Source organism: Ochotona curzoniae, unplaced genomic scaffold (genome assembly GCF_017591425.1).
Source record: "Ochotona curzoniae isolate NIBS_2020 unplaced genomic scaffold, NIBS_Ocur_1.0 scaffold_4701, whole genome shotgun sequence".
Classification (NCBI taxonomy): Eukaryota; Metazoa; Chordata; class Mammalia; order Lagomorpha; family Ochotonidae; genus Ochotona; species Ochotona curzoniae.
The window spans coordinates 64,056,767-64,071,098 of NW_024467122.1; the positions used below are offsets into that span (position 1 = coordinate 64,056,767).

The 14,332-nt window shown below is 47.8% G+C and overlaps 1 protein-coding gene across 1 annotated transcript in view; it reads left to right on the forward strand.

Moving 5' to 3' along the window:
• The first annotated feature begins 518 nt into the window (after window positions 1-518).
• FAM81A (family with sequence similarity 81 member A) overlaps window positions 519-14,332 on the forward strand; it is a 68,908-nt gene continuing 55,094 nt past the window's right edge. The window contains exon 1 of the mRNA XM_040969504.1: window positions 519-633. The gene's annotated coding sequence lies outside the window, so the exon portion shown is untranslated. The remainder of the gene's footprint in view (window positions 634-14,332) is intronic.

Here is a 14,332-nt window from a genome sequence, read left to right on the forward strand (position 1 = left end):
TCTCAGTCCCACCTTCCCAGGTGAGGCGTCCACCTGCGACCGAGGTCCCCTCCAGCAACTTATCCTCTCTTTGAGGCAGGGAGGAAAGAGAACCATCTTTGCGGGAAAAGGGGCTTAGCTCGGGAGAGATTTCCACACAGCCAGCTTGGGCCCTAGCGCCAGCCCTGTGAAACGCGGCTGGTTACCTCCATCGGACCCAGCCCGCCCCGAGACACGATCTATTTCCCCAGCAGCGAAATCCTCGGCGGCGCTGAGACGCCGGCTCTCCGGCAAACAGCAGAACCCAAGGAGGAAAGAGAGGCTATTTTGGGTGTGGGAAGGAGGAGGCAGCAGGGGCGGCGCCGGCGGGCTGGGCGCGGGTGCGCGGGGAAAGCCTCCAGCTCGGGCTGCCACGGCAACCGCGTCCAGGCAACGCGCCCGGAAGGCGCTCGGGCGGCGCGCGACGGCTCGCTTCCTCCTCCCCCTCCACCCCGCCGGCGAGCCGCGAGCCTCGAACCGCTGATTGGGCGGCGCTCCCCGCGGCGCGGGCCCGCAGCCGGGCGCCCCGCACAGCCCCGCGCCTGCGGCCGCCGCACCCAGCCGCGCGCGCCGGCGAGGACATGGGCTGCCGCGGCGCGCCCGCCCCCCGCGCCGGTGAGTGCCAGGTCGGACCGCCGCTGACCTCAGGGGGCAGGCACGCGTGGGGTGGGAGGAGAAAGAGAAGGGGAGAGACAGACAGACAGCGCTGCGTGTGACCCGTGTGACGTGGTGGAAGGCGAGAAGGGTTAACCGCATGCTGACGCCGAGAGATGAAGTTGGGCATGGCATTTTCGCGGGGGCTGCATGCTCGCGGACCCCGCAACAGCTCCTCCCCGCCCCCCGCGCCCACCTCCTGGGCACTGCCTGGGGTGAGGAGAGCTGGCGCGGTGCACGCGCTGCCCTCGGCGTTGCCCTCGGCGTCGGGGCGAGCCAGCCATCCCTGCAGCCAGAGCTAAGTGACCTTGGGCAGGTGAGCCGTTCTGCGCCTCGCAGCCCCTTCGCTTTTTTCCCCTCGCTGGTTTGGAAGGAGGGGCTTGGGTGTTTTTGCAGCTCCCAGGTGCTGTGGTGTCTTATTCTGTGCTTATTCTGCAAGCTGAGGAAGAGCCTCCGGGCTCATCGTGTTCTGCAGGGTATGGGGATACAGGCTTAACCGTGTGTATTCTGCCAGGACTTCCCATTTATTAGTTCTCAGAGCGCCGAAAACAGGGTTCACGTTTTCATGCCAGGCTGTGGAGGTGGGTTCAGAAAGTGGCTTCTTTAAACACACAGACTAAAACCCCTGAGTTTGCCTGCAAGTCAGGAACACACAGAGTGAGTACTTCTCCCCTGCAGTTAATTGATAGAAAACTTTGTGTTTGAACAGGTGAAATCAAAACCCAATAGTGGCAGGTAGCAGCAAGTTAAGTGAGTCATAGCCTCAGAATGTGTGTGTGTGTCTGTGTGTGTGTGTGTGTGCATGTGTGCACACACACACAGACGCCTCTCTCGGCTTAGAATCTGTGTGTGCTAGTGTTGGAAATTCTTTCATCTGGGTAACCCAACTTAAAGCTCAGATGTTTTGCATCCTCACAAGTGGCCTTCTCTGAAATGCAGGGTAAGCCTGTACTCTTCGGATAAGAGGTAGGTTTGGGGGCAGGAAATATGGTCTTCGGGAAGGACCATCCCTACGATGTGCAGTTTAGGTCTGCTTTCAGAACCTATCTGGGTGTGCATGCAAGTGTGTGTGTGTGTGTGTAAGGGGGCTGTTCCTAAGACCCAGTAGGCTGTAGCACCTCTTCTATTTTTGTCACTGGCTGATACTAAAAAAGACAGTCTCTTCCATATTCTGTGTGCACCAGCTTCCCTCTTCTCCCAAGGGAGGGGGAAGGAAGACAGTGTGCCGTCTTCCCAGAGCGTCTCCTTGCCCCTTCTGACTTTCTGCATCCAGTCTACCCTTGACATGCATTCTGATCTCACGTGTTTGAGAATGTGAGCTGGGACTTCTCCGTGTTAATGAATAAGCTTCTGCAAGGTTGTTTGCTTCGGGGGGGTTCATACTCTTTAATGATTTACATGTTAGAAATCTGACTGCCTACAGTCAGTGAATTCCTTTCTGCTCAGGAATTCAACCATGAAACCCTATACACCTGCTAAGGAGCCACACCTGGTTGAACTTGAATCCTCCTTAAGAACTGTTCAGCCCTGCGCCTTTGCCACCACTCACCTGCACCGAGTCCCACCTGGGTCTCAGTGGAGTTTGCATCCTGCAGCCATACTTGTGTGTTTTCCTGTTTTCGTGCCTGAGCCCAGCTCCTCTTTCTCCTGTAGCACCAGCAGCTTTCCTCAGATCACCCTCTGCCGTGCTCTCCCATCGGAGCCATGCGCATTGTGCCTTGGCACCTTAGTGCCAAACCCTCCACCGACGGGTCTGTGTCGCCAGCCGGGTCTCCCCGAGAAGGTCGTGCTGCCTGCTCGTGCCTCCATCCTTCTTGCCTGATTTTCTGGCTCAGCACTTCCCAAACTTGGAGGCTGCTCAGAATCTCCTGGAACATTTTGAAAAACAAGGCTTTGTAGACTCTCAAATACACTAAATTAGAATTGTCAGGCTGGTTGAGTCCTAAAAAAAAAAAAATGCTCATTTTAAAAACAAACCCAAAAAAGAGGAGGAGGAGAGGTGGAGGAGGGAGGACGACAAGAGAAAACAGAGCTCTGTGGATGATTCGGATACACACCCAGGGCTGGGAATCACTTCACTTGATGCTACCGAGAAGTACCAAACAGCCGTCCAAAAATGTGAGCCACTGGCTTCCTTCTCTTCTCTGCCTTGTCTCCTGCCTGTGACTTTGGGGGTCTATGTTGGGACTTTTTCACTCATCAACCTTGAAATCCCTCAACATCAAAAGCTTCTTGGTTCCGTTTCCACTTCATTTCAGCTGCTGGTTTTCTGGGTTTGGTGCTGTCTTGGGAATTTTCTCATTTTCAAGATCTGGAACTTGGACTTCTGCCTATTTTGCAGTTAATGTCTGCCGACTGCACCTGCTTGTAGCCATCATTGAGGACTGTGTCTGGTTAATCACTGGCTGTCTCAATTCCTGAGTTCCCATTCTTCACTCGAAGTGTGTGGGTTGCCACTCCAATTCTGCTGCGTGAACTGCTGCAATCCTTCCTCCTAATGTTATTGGGCTTTTTATATTCTGGTCTTCAGTTACCTCCCCATCCCCCAGCAGCTTGCCAGGTTATCTGGGAGAAAGTCATAAAGCTCTCTGGATTGGTTCCACTGCAGATTTATGCCTCCTCTAATTTCATCTAGGTCATGCTCTCCTATGGAGTATAAGAAAGAAAGTTCACTTTTTATTAACTCTGCCTTTAGACACATTGTCTAATTGTTCCATTGTTTAAACATCTAGTTGGTTCTCTTTCAGGATGTAGCCTTTTGTCATTGATGAGATCAAGAATGTCCCCGTTTGAGCTTTCTGTTCTTCACTCAGTATAATTTCTTAGCATACCTTGCTCCCTATTGCCAACTACTTTCCTCCACTTTTTGTTTGCTGTTTCTCAAAGGAACTTGATATCTGCGAGTCCCTTCTTTGAGATTAATCCACAGACACCGTTCTGTTCAGCTTCTGGACTTCTTCCTTCCTTTATGCCTCTTCTCCTCTCTCTTTTTTTAAAGATCTGTTTCTCTTTTTGTTTGGAAGTCAGAGTGACAGAGAGAGGAGAGACAGAGAGATCTTCTCATTGTTTCACTCCCCAAATGGCTGCAACAGCCAGAACTGGACTGATTGAAAGTAAGGAGCCAGGAGCTTGTTCTGAGTCTCCCACATGGGTGCAGGGTCCCAAGGACTTGAGCCAATCCTTTCCCAGGCAGTGAGCAGCCAGGACTTGAACAGTATGGAGTGGCTGGTACCATAGGCAGAGGCTTAACCTACTAGCCAGGACACTGACCCCTACCACACTTCTTGCCTCTTTAGGGAGCATGCTCTACCCATGATTCCCTGTCTCTGGTTTTCTTGGTTCCATCTTACTCTGCCCTCACTCCACCGTGTGTTAGAAGACCATTCTCATACAAGACAGTGCTGGAATTCTGGTTCTGCTCAGAAGCACTTTCTGCCATGGTGATATTTCCTGTCTGCCCTGTACTCCTGGGGTAGTCAGCCACCACATGTAACTTTTGAATTCATGAAATCTGGCTAGTGTGTTTATTTAAATAGAATTTCAGGCATCCCATGGGGCCGTTGGCTACCTGTCTGGGGCAACACAGCTCCAGACCCTCCTACTTTGTGGAATAGTTGTGGGGATTCTCTTCTCTCCTTTGCCTGCCTACCCACTCTCTCTGGCTTCATCCCATCTTTCTGTTGCACCTGCCTCCTCATGGACTCTGCCAGAGGTGTCATGGCCACATATCTGAACCTCTGCTGTACCCTGCGCTCTCTGATCCTAACCCTGTGTCTGATGCTTCCTGAGCCAGTCCCTTCCCTGCACCTGCTCTCTGGGTTCTTGGTGGGCCTCAGCGGTCTCCTTTTCCCTCCTGGCCTCAAGTCAGTGGGGATTCCCTGAAGGCCTTGGTCTCTTCCTCTCCTGGCCTTCTCTCTTCTCCCTCCCACCCTCACCCTTATCTCAAGGCGACAGTAATAAAAAGGAGGTGGTAGGGGTCACTTTTCTCACTAGTGCATTGTTCTTGCAGTAAGGCAAAGAGCTTTTGTTTTTCAAGATTGATTGATTGAAAGTCAGAGTTAGACAGGGGCCTTCCATTTGTTTGTTGGTTCATGCCAGATGGCCTAAATGGCCCGGGATGGACCATGCCAACGCCAGGAGCTTCATCGAGTCTTCCTTGCACTTGGGCCATCTTCTGCTGCATTTCCCAGGTGCATTAGCAGGGAGCTGGATGGGAAGTGACACAGCTAGGACTTGAACGGGCACCACTATGGGATGCCAATGTCACGGGTGTGGCTTTCTTGCAATAGGGTGAAGTTAGTGCGACTGAAGTCAGGTCCTGCTCGTTGAGGAACCCTGGGCTCGCATCCTTGAGCCTTGCTTTGAATCCTATTTTGCTTAGGCGTTCAGATGTCTGTACACCATCCATGATATCTGCCCTGACCTCTCTCCCAAATTCTGTTCAAATCTGAATTCCCAGAAGCCTGTCTGCTTTGTCTCTGTGTTGTCATTCTGGCTTCCTTAATTCTTTCCCTACTTCCCCTCTTACCCTGTTAACTTTCCATTTGGGAAGGATTCCAATATGTAGACAGGCTGTGAGAGTAATTTAAATTACTCCAACATGCTTTGCAACCAAACTCTGTGAATGTGAACTTTTTTTTTTTATCACACTTGCATTATCTTTCTCAGTCCTTCACATTCTTTTTCTTCTGCATGAGTTTTGCCTTCCCAAACACATACATAAGAATATATGTATACTCACAGGTGCACATAGGAATGTTCTGATTTTCCCTGAGTCATTTCAGAGTTAGTTGTGGATCAGATGCATTTGTTTCCTTTTTCAAAAGAACATTTGCTTTATAACAAGTGTGTAAATTGGTTATTTAATATTGATTCTGTATGATTATCTAGTATGTCTTATTTCAAGGTAAATGATTTTCCTGAAAATGTCTTTTTTTTTTTGAGAGAGAGAAATGTATGTGTGTGTGTGGAGGGGATGTTACACACACACATACCATATACACACATGTAAAAACATCATTTTAGTTTGGGATCCAGTCCAGTACCTGATGCCATGCCTCTTTCCTCTCCTTTAACCTGGTGGTCCCCCTAACAGTTCCCTGGTCCCCCTTCATCACCTTGACACTTACCAGGGTTCCTGGCTGGCTCTTTCATAGAATACCCTTCAACTTGAGCTTATCTGATGACGCTTCTCATGCATGTGGGCATTCCTGGATGATTTTAGGTGTGTCATCTTTTCCCCCTGAGACAGGGCCTTGCACCCTTGGATTGCCCCTTTTATTTATACCTCTATATCCGGTTGTCCAAGGAGGGCTGGGTTGCTCCCTGCGCAATCTCCATCTCTTCTGTGACTCCAGTCTCTCTTGCTTGGGCTGTTGTGGAGTGCAGGTCTCCATGCTCGGCCTTAGCCTGCCTCCCAGCAGCCACATGTGTGCCTGGTGGTTGTCACTAGTGGAGATCCTGCTCTGTGCCACCCTTGCTCATGCCGTCCTGTTTACTTGACTCATTGCTTTGATGATCCGATGCTCGTTCCTTCTGCCTTGCCCCAGTGGTGGTGCCTGGTTGGTGGCACTCAGGCAGCACTGGTGAGCCACTCCACTCGTGTTTGGTGACTTGCTAGGTCCTCTTAGTGAGTTGAAGCTCTTGCAGTATGGGACCCAGCCCTTGTTCAGGACTGCAGATGCTCAACAGGTATTGGTTTTGACTGCTCTAATTTATTGGATTAAATCATAAGCGATGGTGCAGGTGGCCTTAGTTGAATCTTTGATGGTGGGCGGAAGGCCCATCATATCCTACCTCGAGTGTCAGCTGGGTGTTGCCTCAAAATAGTTATCTCCCAGTAAAGTATTGGATACCTTGCAAAGATAGTAGGTGGCATAAATGATTTTTCCCTGATGATATGTTTTTGTTTTTTATTTTTTTCTTTATTTTTCACAATCTTTACATAGTTAATTAGGGCAAAAAGGTTCAAGGGTTACAGGAAAGTGTCTAAGACTATAATTTCCACATTGTTTTTTTTTTCCTGTATCTGAGTAAAGGGGGAGGTAAAGGGAGAAGCCCCACCCAGTCTCCCACCCATCCCAGGTCCCTGATGTGGGGCATGCTCCGAGAGTCTTGCTCAGGTGGCTTTGATAGTTCAGCAGTTATGAATTGCTGCCATTCTTGCCATTCCAAGCACAATGAAGTTGTTGCAGAATCTGTTGACTGGCATAGTCTACCTTAGAGCCTCCGTTTGCCCCGTTTTTCACTGCCAACATATGGCTGGGGTAGTTGATTGATTTGTTCTGTGCTTTGTTGTGATGCCAGGTATCTGAAGGTTCTGATAGACTGCCATATCCTCCATTTTCCCTGATGACATTTTAATTTTGTTACATGTGTCCAAAGAAAGAGCATATTTGATTAAAAAAAAAAGCAGAGAAAACTAACACAACATAATAAAAATGGCCCATCTAGTTCTTCACACCTTAAATGAGCAGTGGAATGTGAGAGACGTTTCTCAGCCATGTTCCTCCGTGTGGAGCCTCCAGCCACCTGTCTCCTCTCACCCCTCCGCTCCACCTCAGCACTGCCTCTTCTTCCTCCGTTCGCTCTTTCTCACCCTCTCTCTTCCCTCTGCCCATTCCTCTCCTTGGCTAAGCAGTTTTTTTTAAAGATTTATTTATTTTTATTGCAAAGTCAGATATACAGAGAGGAGGAGAGACAGAAAGGAAGACCTTCCTTCTGATGATTCACTCCCCAAGTGAGCGCAACAGCCGATGCTATGCCAATCCGAAGCCAGGAGCCAAGAACTTATTCTGGGTCTCCCACGTGGGTGCAATGTCCCAAGGCTTTGGGCTGTCCTCGACTCCTTTCCCAGGCCACAAGCAGGGAGCTGGATGGGAAGTGGGGCTGCCGGGATTAGAACCGGATCCCATATGGGATCCTGGGCGTGTTTAAGGCGAGGACTTGAGCCGCTAGGCCACGCTGCCAGGCCCTAAGCATTTTCATTAATGAATTAATTATTGTTTGAAAGACGGTGAGACAAACAGAAATAGGGAAATAGATTTTCTAACCTCTGGCTCACTTGTGAGTTATCTGTACCAACCAGTGACTGGGCCGGGGCCAGGCAGAAGCCGTAAACCAGCAGCTCGACCGGAGTCTCCCAGTTCTTGAGCTGTCACCTGGTGCTTCCCAGGGTGCATGTCAACCAGAAGTGGAGGTGAGCCGAGACTCTGCTATGGAATGCACAGGTGGCACGCCAGGTCTTACTGCTATACCCTATGCCTGACCCTGCCTGTTGCTTTCTTATTAATTCTTATATTTTCTTCCCTCTCTCTGTATTATGTAGTTTTTGCCTTACTGGGTGTGGTTTTAGGTTCTGTGAGTTTTTAATACAAATGTGGATGATTTTCTAAAAAGGAGAACACTCAGTTGTGTTTTGTTCCTTTGCTGCTTTTCTACCATGGCTCAGTGATCCCAGGTATTTAAAAAATGAAGGTAGCCGTGATGATTCAATGGCTTATCAGATCATCGTTTGCTTGTTTCTGGCCTGCTGGGAGAAATGCCTGGGAGTGTGCCGGTTGAAAAACCCTGAAAGGCCTGCCTTTTTCAGTCTCTGCCAGAGCCACACTGGAACTTGAGGACACAAACCGGATTATGGGATATAGAATTGTGGGGTGACTGGGCTCCACAGGATCCCAGCTCAAGATATATCTACACTTGTGGACCGCCCCCCCCCACCCTTTGGGTTGCCCCCACCCTGGGAGAAGCAGGTCCAGAGCTGAAGGCAGCCGAGGGTCTCTGCTGATGTGTGTCTCTGTGTGGCTTCGCTGAGCAGTGTGTTTATGTGGGAGAGAAAGTGTGGGGGTTGCTTCCGTGCTTTGGAATTGTGCACGTTGGTTAACCAGGAAGATGCTGTTCGGAAACCCCTGGTGCCTTCAGCTTGCTTTCTGTGTTCGGCACAGATTTAGTTTTTCTTCTCTGCATACCGCCCCCCCCCCCCCGCGCTTTTAAGCATCTCTGAACCAGCTTGCTCTCTGTAAATAGTTATACAGTGAATGAGCTGAACGCACCTCATTCCCCCAGATCAGAGGAGCTCTCGGAGATTCCCAGGTGAAGCAGACAGGTGCAGGCCCCTCCCTCTGGGCATCTGCTGCAAGCTGCGCCTTTGCTCCTGGGCTGCGCTCTCAGAGGCACATCCATGGCGACGGGGGAAGGCAGAAGTCCCAGGTAGCATGGCGTCATCAGCGACAGCACTGCCTGCCCCTCCTCTCCGTGAACCCTGGTGCCTTTGAGGGTGTGGGTAGAACGTTCTGTAGGTAGAGAGTTTACATCAGCTTTTAATAATATTTTTTTTTTCTGTTCAAGCGATTGCATTTGGCAGCTTCCCTTTTTAACATTTGGTAATGTGTCTTCTCTAATGCTCGAAAGAGAAGTTGCCAAATATAGCTGTTGATCATACCAGAACACCCTCGGAGTCAGAGTCAGTGACTTTTTTTTTTTTTTGGTGAGGGTACATGCACACGTGAGCAGCTTGTCCCCTGCAGAGTGACCTGAAGCAGTCTGCTCACAGCTGGAAGGCCCCCTTGAGTCAGCTGGGAGGATGTCACTTGGGCAGAACAGCTCAATAATTAAAACGATGGGTCTTCCCACATGAGCAAAACAAAAAGGCAAGCGAACAAACATTTATGAACCTCTGCGAGGAAGCACTATGCTCAGCTTAAAGGCGTTACAGATTCCTGTAGGGGATGGTCGTTGCTGCCCCAAACCAGCTCTGTTGGAGAGAAATAATCCTTGCAAAATTCAAATAACAATAGGAGACTTAAATAGCATTTCAAAATAGTTGTTAATAATAGAACAAAAACCAATCTGTTTCTGCAAGGGTTTGCCATTAAAATGTTAACATTATTCCAAACTTTAGGGAGTGGATTAAAGCAATGCCAGTGGCCACTTCTGGGGTTTCTAGGATCTGTCTCCAAATCCATCTGGAAACGACAGAAGTCACGTGTGTTTGATGGATTTCCTGGGCCCCTTCAGTTATATAGTGAAGACTGCACTGCCAGGAAGGCCACCATTTAAAACATTCTGAAGTTCATCTGTGTGAATCAGAAACACAGTTAGTGGCAGGTGGTTGATGCAGTGGTGAAGATGCCACTTGGAATTCCAGCATCCTGTGTCCAAGTGCCTGGGGTGGAGTCCTGGCTCTACTCCTGGTTCTGGCCTCCTGCTAATGCAGATACTGGAAAGCAGCAGGTGATGGTTCAAGCAGGGTAGGTTGTTGCCACCCACATGGGAGACCCAGATTGGGATCCTGGCTTCTGGCTTGGAACTGGTCTGGCCTCAGATTTGTTGTGGGCATCTCAGAAAGTTGAAGCACAGGTAGATCTCTGCCTGTCTCTGCCTCTCTGCTCATCAGTTAAAACAAAACAACAAAACATAGTCACCCTAACCTTTCCTACCCTCAGCACAGTTTTCTTCTGCAAAGTGAAATTAGAACCATTTTGACAAATTGCATTGCAAGTCTCCATTGTGGGACCTGGTAGATGGACTCACTCACTTTCCCTGGAGCCCAAGGCATGTGGGATGCTTGCTGGTGGCTCCTCTGACCTGCACCATTACAGCATAGATCCAATTCTCTGGGGAGCAGGGAATCCAGGTGTCAGTCACAGTTCTGATGCAGCCGCTCATCTTAATTCTCACAAGAGAGCAAGCCAGGGGGAAAAACTGACGGCAGACTCAGTTTAGCTGAACCTTACGGGCTTCTAAACCCCAAGGTTTGCTTTTTGGTTTTGGTAGCTCTGCATGAGTAGCCTCTGTGTATGTGTGTGTGTGTTTGCTGTTCATTCTTTTAAAAATATGTTTATTTAAATCTTTGTCATTGTGAAAAGAGCATGCTCTACTAAAGTAGTTTGGAAAGCAGATGAAAAGGACACCAAATATCACTGTTTACCATTTGATTTATTTCTTTCCACTGCCTTGAAAAATAATACTGTGAGAGCACTTCCGGTGTTGGCAGTGTTGGCTAGAATCCCTGCCTCAAGCTCTCTGGATGATTGAGGGCTTTCTGGGTCGCTAGGGTTATTCCTGATGGAAAAAATCAGAGTGTTGAGTGGGTAAGCTTTGTCCATCCTTGGCCTTCTGTACAGCTACAAGGACAGACATTCTGTATGAACATGCCTGTTGTCTCAGAGGCCACATAAAGCCCTAATTAGGATGTCCTCAAGTCATCATCACAACTATTTATATCACTGAATATGTTAGCTCAGTGTATTTCTCCCAAGAATGTGAAGGATAAATTACTTCTTAAGGAGACAGAAGTGGCTAGTGCCATGGTTCAGCAGGCAAATCCTCCCCTTTCAAGTGCCAGAATCCCATAGGGGCACTGGTTCACGTCCTGGCTGTTCCACTTCCCATCCAGCTCTCTGCTTGTGGCCTGGAAAAGAACGACCCAAGAGCTTGGGCCCCTACATGTGCTGTGGAAAACCAGGAGGAAGCTCCTGGCTCCTGGCTTCAGAGTGGCCCAGCTCTGGCCATTGTGGCCACTTGGGGAGTGAACCAGCAAATGGAAGATCATTCCATCTGTGTGTCTCTTTCTTTCTGTAAGTCTGCATTTCAAATTAAAAAAAAAAATCTTAAATTTTTTAAAAAGAAGAGACAGGACTTGGTATTTGGTGCTGTTTTAATTTCCGTGGCATACACTGAGCTTTGTTGTGAGTTTGTAGAAGACTCCTGCTGTCAGTGGTGGGTCTGCCTTTGGCCTTACCAATCTGGAGCCATTGGCTTTGGTAATTAGGCATTCTGGACTCAGCTGCACAGCTGCCTTCTTCCCCCTTCTGCAAAAAAAAAAAAAAAAAAGCCACCAAATAGTTTAACCAGAATCTACACTGAGGAGGTAATTCCAACAATTGGACACAAGAACATTGTATGGGAAGAGAGACACAAGGGAGGGAGAAACAAGGCTAAAAGTAAGTCCAGGCACACACCCTTACATGGAGTAGAGGACCGGAGGGGCAGTTAGGAAAATGGGAGAGAAGCAGTTCATTGGTTTCTGTGGTTGTCTTGCCCTTGCCCTGTCCTTGGTCCCCTGTTCTGTCCATGTCGGTTGGTCAGAGTCAGGCAGACTTCTCACTGTGTTGGGGGGAGCAGGATGTGGCAAAAATGGCAGTCACAGTGGTCAAGGATAACTGAAAATTTTGCAGGGTCATGAAACTTAGAAAGTTTTCACACAGCCTCAGTTGAGGTGTCATTGAACAAATCTCTGGGGTCCAGGTCTAAATTGTAGTCTGTTTGGTCCCTCCAACACATCTTTTTAATTTTTCAAACCTTAATGATATAGCTCGTATGTTTATGTTGCATGTGACTTGATAGTCTTTTAAACCATTATTTGAAATAGCTAGGGATACTCTTAAATGGACATACCAGGTCCTAAGGAACTGTCTTTGAACTCTTGTGCTCTTAACTCATAGCTATTTGTGCAAATGGTATTTAGCTAAGATCCCATGTGAAGTATGGATGAAATGGGGGAGATGAGTCACTGTTGCCGTGATTTCCAGTTCTGTGGTGCTAAAGCAGGGCGCGATGGACATCTTTGCATGCCCTGGAGACGTAAAAATTTGGGTCTTCTTCAAATTCTTTTGATCTCCTGGTTCTCATATATTTTATCTTTTTCTTTTTAATTGTGGTTTTCTTTCTTAATGATATTATGGAAAAATTAAGTTTAATATATAACACATTATACATTCAGTTGGTGGTCGCTGCATTACTTTATCTGATTCCCCTCACCCAATCCCGACTTCCCACTTTGAGATAAATATTTAGAGTTTATTATTTCCGTGTTTGTCTTTAGGTAGATTCAGCATATTATTTGGTGTATTGTGATTATTATTATCATTTTGTTTGCGAGGCACAGATTTACCATCTGCTGGGTCCTTCCCCAGATGCCTGCAACAGCTGGGGCTGGGGCAGGTGGATGCCAGGAGCTGGGAACTCCATCCAGGTCTCTTACATGTGTGATATGGGCCCAAGTGTGAGCGCCAGCATCTGCTGCCTTCTAGCATGTGCTGGGCTTGTGAAGAGAGCCACTGTGCAGCCCAGGCACTCCAGTGTGGGATGCAGGATCCCAAGCAGTGCCAAACCTGTTAGGCCAAATGCTCAACACGATGTGGAATATTTTAATTCTGAAAATAGTATCATATTTTGCTCATATCCTTCTTCCGTTTGCTTCTTTCCTTTAATATATGTGTGAGCTTCATTCACATTGGGACTTTGGAATTCTTTTATTTATTTTCATTTTATTTCAAAGTGAGAGAGACAGAGATGGAGAGAAAGAGAGAGAGAGAGAGAGAGAGAGAGAGAGAGAGGTCTTCCATCTGCTGATTCATTCTCCTCATGCCAAAACAGCCACAGCAGGCCAGGCTGAGGCCGGGGTAGGACTTCCAGCTAGGTCTTCCACATGGATACCCAGGATTCAAGTATTGGGCTATTATTTGCTGCCTACCAGGTGTGTGTTAGCAGGAAGATATGTGAAAAGTGGAGTAACCAGGACACTCTGATGAGGATGTAGGCATCCCAGGTGGCTGCTTAACTTGGACTTGGAATTCTGTTTTATTTATCTTCAGCACTGTTTATTCATTTATTATGTGAATTTATCACACAGCTGATTCCTTCACTTGCCTGATTATTCCCTTCTGCCCTCCACAAAACACTTTTTGATTATCAGAAACAGTATTTCCTTCATTATTATTGTAAATATTTCCTTGTGAGCCCATTTAGAAAGTTCCTATTTCTTAGTAAGAGAATTATTGGTTCATGGAGTTTGTGTATCTTCAGCATTATTAGATAGTGAATATTTCTTTTCAAAATGATGTCATTTTCACAGTTCCAGCTGGCTTTTCCATTGCTCTGTGCATATTTTTGGCCAATACTTAATCTCATCAAACTATCTTTATACCAGTCTGATGGACATCAACAATATCTTTTGTGATTTTTCTCCTAGGACAAATTAGGTTTGCTTTATAATTTGCCTTCACAGACCAAAACAGGGTCAATGTTATGAAAAAAAAGAAACCTTTTGAAGTTCTTATGCTTCCTTCAATATCCTTTTGAGATTTTCTAACCAAAACAACCACTTGGAAATTTGTTCAGTGACTTAAAAGTTATATTAACAAATAAATGTTCAGTTCCCAGTGAAAACAGCTGGTGCTGGTGTGGCGTGGTGTCAGTATGCCAGCTGACTACAGTTACCTGCTGAGTATAGGTGACAGGTGGTAGGTCGATCTCTGGTGCTGTGGTCTGATGGCTAAGGGCACATCCCAGGTCACAGCCTTACCTGGGGGAGAGCAGCACGTGAAGTGTGTACACTAGGAGTTGGGGGTCATGGGGACCATCTTACAAGTCTGCCTTTCCGCAACAGGTACCATGTTGTGACCCTCATGTGGGTCTAGGTACATTGTCAGGGCAGTCAGAGATGGCCAGGCTTCGGAGGGCTGACTTGCCCAAGTCCAGTTCCCCTGAGAGGACTATTTCCAGTGTATTAGCTTGAAACATGCAAAGAGGCTGGCAGATGGAGTGCCTGTGTTTGTTGATTCCTTCATGACCTTCCTTTCTATACATCCACATAAGCAGGTAAACGACAGCCAAGCTGATGATATACCCAGGGCAAGAGGGATGGGCAAGGGCATCT